Consider the following 5,410-nt stretch of genomic DNA (forward strand, 5'->3'; position numbering starts at 1 on the left):
AACATGAAACAAGACAAGACAAAACACCATAAAGACAGATCGTGACAGTACTGGTATCTTTCGGCTACGTTCCTATAGCCTGTACTGGTATCTTTCGGCTACGTTCCTATAGCCTGTACTGGTATCTTTCGGCTACGTTCCTATAGCCTGTACTGGTATCTTTCGGCTACGTTCCTATAGCCTGTACTGGTATCTTTCGGCTACGTTCCTATAGCCTGTACTGGTATCTTTTGGTTCCTATTGTCTAATGTCTCAGTGGTTGTCACATATCCTCCAGGGACCCAGCCCATTGAAAATGTCCACTGTAGTGGACATTTTGTTAACATGCATCTCCTTTTACTCTTTTGAGCTACTCTATCAATCGCTGATGTACTGCACAGAGGACATCCTGGTCTTTCCAGTGATATGTAATTGGTTAAAATGGCATGCTGGGTAGTTCATCTTTCTTTTCATCCAAAATGGCTGGCATACGAAAAACAAAATGGTATAGAAGCAGGAGGAGAAGTCAAATATTGTTGAATAATTGTCATTTTTACCATGAAAATCATATATATTCTTGTTTATTAACATGTGAGGAACTATATAATTAGTTCTGAAAGCAATTAAATAATTCAAGTTTTCAAATAACAGCCCTTTTATAAATGTCCATTCTAGTGGACGTCAGGACCGTCTTCATGGACTTTATGACTCAATATTGTTGCAGGAGACGGAACTGAAGCAGACATTTTCTGCACCAGATAGTTCAGGGAGATTAAGATGATGAGCTCTCAGATGATGAGAGAGATGAGGCTTTCACACCTGGGATAGAAGAGGGTCAAGAAGAAGGGGGGGAAAGATGCAGGATGCTCCATGAGCACACAGATAGATACATAGAGACAGATAGGGACGAGCTGGAAAGACATGGCCCCCTGTGGACCAAGAGTAGCACGTATGTCTTATTTTTGTTTTTATTTGAAGTGGAGCCATGACAAATGAGAGTTGCCTCAGGAATACAAGCTTTGTTTCTATGAGCAGGTCAAATGGAGACCACATCCATAAAACTAGTCAAGATGACCCTACAGCCCGTGCTGACTGGAGTCAATGAGGTACTTTTCCCACTACATCGACTACAAAGTCTTTGAAGATCTGGAAAGATTCACCAAAAAACAAGCTAGTTTTGTATTGACCAAATAAACAGCAATGTTCAGATCAATTACTTATTCATGTTTTAAATAAAGGTGAATGTATTATTGTATTAATATCACTCTATAACCATAATACGTTACATAGTCCAACTGTTAATTTTGGCTGTCTTTTCAAACTAATATGGTCCCGACGTCCTCTACAGTGGACATACTGTAACATTTTAAAATAAAATAAAATAAAAAAAGTCTAGGTACTGCAAGTCAATTTTGACAAAGACATGTGGGAGCTACTGAAGACTTATGTACCATCCATCCATCTTCTCCCGCTTATCCGTGGTCGGGTCGCGGGGGTAGCAGTTCCAGTTGGACTTATGTACCAAATAACTTTAACATTATGAATTCCAAAATGTCTTTTTGTTAATTTTTGAATTGTTGTCTTGTAGATATCTTGCTCAGCAGATTGATCCTGGGAGCTGGACTGAGAAGACTGGGCATGATATTGCGGTGAAAAATCAATGCATACAAATATTAATAATAAATCCATAGCTACTCCAAAGATAAATGACTATTGCCCATACTCTGCACATCATGTAAACATCATCATGTGACGGAGAAGACTTGGGGTTTTATCTATCAGTCATGTATTTAATGTTATCTTTTTTTGATGTTGATTTTAGGGCTTGCCACACCAGATCTGTGGAAATGACCGCGGGATTTTTATGCTTATGGTAGGGTATCAGTTGGTACGTTTGCAGGCTTCTGTAAACATTGTAAATATAATGCTTTGTTTTCCATCTTCTCTGTTCCAGTGTACTCTGTTGATTGTTACAAAGGCCGGGTTTGAATTCCAGAAGGTTAGTTTATGATTTTCGTTTACCAAAGAAGTAAATGCCTACTTAAAGTGTTGCTTATGTTGCATCATACTGTTCATCTTGAAGAAAAATGGTCTTTGTCACTTCATTCAGATGGACATGCCTTTGATTCGGAAATGGTGGTGTCTTCTTCTCGTGGAGTGTTTTCAAATACAAGGGTATGAAAGCCCTTAACAATATGTGTGTTTTAATTTCAGTAACAATTTATTTTGAGGGTCACTTGTAGATTATCTACAATCTCTCAACAAACTCAGTAGCATGTCAATAGAACATCTGTTAGTTATATTAGGCTAACCATCTACAGTTCAGTAGACCATCAGTAACAAGAGCTGGAAGACTCTGGATGGCAATATCTGTTGAGATTATTAATGCATATCAATTGTGCACCAATGCCTTAGCCTTTCCCTCTGCAATACTTTAGATTACATCTTATTCTTATTGTTTCAAAGGCATGGCCAAAGGTTTGCCTTCTGGACTCTGGAGGCCAGAAGCTTGCTCGAGGGAACCCTTCAGCCAGTGTTCAGAGTGCCACGACAGAGTGCCAGAAAGGATCTCTCCCAGGAGAAGGTGGCCATTGGCATATTGCAGGCATGTATTTACAATTGCTTTAGTTTTGACAGTAGAGACAATAACAATAGAGACCTACAATCATATTTAGCTTGAAAGGATTTCGTATTAAGTCGTGTTTTATATCTACAGCTGCCTGAAGGCATAATCTGGAGGATCCTTGGGTTTGTCGTTCTTGAGGATGGTGATCCTGCAATCTGCACGCTAGCCCTTACCTGCAAGAACTTGAACTACATCGTGAGCCAGTGGTCATTCCAAAAGGAAACCCACTTCAACTGGCTTGACAGTAAGTTTATTAAGTGTCTTTACTTCTGCCTTCTCCTATCCTAGTATTATGAGTTTAGTTGAACTAAAAAAGTTGATTGACTAAGAGTAAGGTCAACTAAATTAAGGTTTTGTTCTTTTTCTGTCTGAATTGTTATTGTCTTGTGACATTTTACTTCAGGTGTCGTCAACTGGAATCTCTTAACCTGTTAAGCCCGAAGGTCCCCACCGGCGGGGACCCTGGTTTTTTTTTCCACGACACTGTGTCTCAGGGCATCTTAATATTTAAAAACCTATTAATGTGTTATACCAGATTAACGAGAAGAATCTCAGCTAACTCACGAACGAACCATTTTTACCGAAACAAAACACAAGTCTCACAAGAAGCGTTAGCATTAGCCCTTAGCTAAAACGGGCAGATGCTACTTCCGGTGCTAACTAGCAAAAACGATCTTTAAAACTTAATATTTTCTGCACAAACTACATATCATCTGAAAGCTGATACTCCACAGATTATTTTTGTTATAACTATCATCACTGTAGGACACAAACTCACTGAGATATCAACCAGAACAGAGAAGAAAAAAAACAACAGTTTTCAAAACCATAACAATAATTATGTCTTACCGTTGCTGTTTTGTGATCAAAGCTCGTGTTCAAGGGAATAAAAACGCTTCTTAAGGTTAATCCAATGTCTATTAGTCACTTTAGAATTGTTCCTGATAATCTATCATTACCTTCATGGCAGCAGAGTAGGTAAAACATTTCGCAGTCCCGAGGTAATGCTGTCTCACGTGCTGTTTACGCAAACCTCTCTCTACTTGACGTAAGTGTTTAGCGGGACTTACTAACTGTCACTCGATTCTATTGGCTCTAACGGTTCAGAAAAGGTGTCAATCACCCAAATCGACCAATGGGTTCCAAAGATATGATATTGCGTAGTATAAACTACGCCTGCTCCGGCTCCATTACGCAGCCAGAAGGGAGAGCTTCACCACCGAGGCGAGCAGGTGCTAGAGATGCTAGCTGACGATAGCTTATACCAGATGACTCTTCGTCGGATGATGAAGATCTCCTCCAGCCAGACCTGGATCCGGACAGTAGTGACTCGGATGTTGAACTTCCACTTCGGGAAAGGAATGTAATCTCTCTGTTTTTATATATTGCTTATGTGTTTGGTGGAACTGCGTCACAGTGCTAGCTTAGCCAAGAAGCTACAGGAATGATTAGGCAAAATGCTAAATAGTGTTACTTGTCTTTTTGGAGTTACATTTTCTAAATGAATGGCCAGTGAATGAATATACATGTGTTTACTTATTTATTTGGTGTAATATTATTCATTTATAGTCCAATATTATCCTATAAATATAAGCCAGTGAATTAATCTAATCTCTTTGTTTTTCCACATTTGTTAGATGAGGAGTGACCCCAGCAGGACAAAGCCACACACCCAGAAGACTTTCAGGGAGCAGCTTGCTGCAGAATTGTTGGAGTTTGCTGAAGGCCCTGCAGAAGGCCCTGCACCTCCACCACCCCCACCTCCTCCTCCATCACTCACATGCATGTCCGAGTATTATGGGGAAGATGCCACCAAGGTCAGGAAGAACTGCAGGAGGGGCCTAGATGCTGGACTCAAAAGGGTGAAGACACCTGTGTACTGCAGGAAGTGCCAGGTCCCTCTGTGCTTCACTGTCAAAAAGAACTGTTTCAGGGAGTGGCACGACCTAAATACTGGAACATTCAGGTAGGTATAAAGTTCAGGTAGGTATAACGTTTTGCGAGTGTTTATTTAAAAAAAAAAATACTTGTTGTTTTTATATACCTAGTGTGATTTTATTGTATAGTGTGTTGGTAAAATATTTGTTGTTTTTACAAACCTACAGTGTGGTTTTATTGTATAGTACATTGGTAAAATGTTTGTTTTTACATGCCTATAGTGTGTTGGTAAAATGTTTGAAATAAATCTGCCCCAGTTGGAGTCAAATGTTACCTATGTTTCTGTTTTTTTTTATTGTGCAAGTACACCTACACACAATGACCTACAGTGTGGTTTTATTGTATAGTGCGTTGGTACAGTTACATACACACAGCTACACTTACCCACACAACTACACATACCCACACAGCTACACACACCTACACATACCCACACAGCTACACTTACACATACAGCTACACTTACACACCTACATTTACACACACCTAGTACACACGCTCACACACACAAAAATATATATTTTTTTTAATTTTTTTTTTTTTTGGGTGGAATGAATACCTATAGTGATGATTCAATGTAATGCAATGATTTTTATAGTCTGGTACCTGAAAAAGGTCAAATTGCACTGATGGAACCAAATGTGCCCAAAGCTTATTCCGCCTGGACTTTATTTTCATAAACCTCTCTTAAAAAGGTCAAATGTCACTTGTTTTGCCTCAATCTTGATACAGGGTATATGTTATACTTTGGATTCCTAAAGCTTTTAGGCTACTAACCCATCATTCAAGGTTGGTCTTCACTATAAGTAATGGGTTTTCTTTAGGCGGAGACAGGAATTTACATTTTTTTGCTATGTTCCATCTGAA

This window comes from Gymnodraco acuticeps, unplaced genomic scaffold (assembly GCF_902827175.1).
Source record: "Gymnodraco acuticeps unplaced genomic scaffold, fGymAcu1.1, whole genome shotgun sequence".
Classification (NCBI taxonomy): Eukaryota; Metazoa; Chordata; class Actinopteri; order Perciformes; family Bathydraconidae; genus Gymnodraco; species Gymnodraco acuticeps.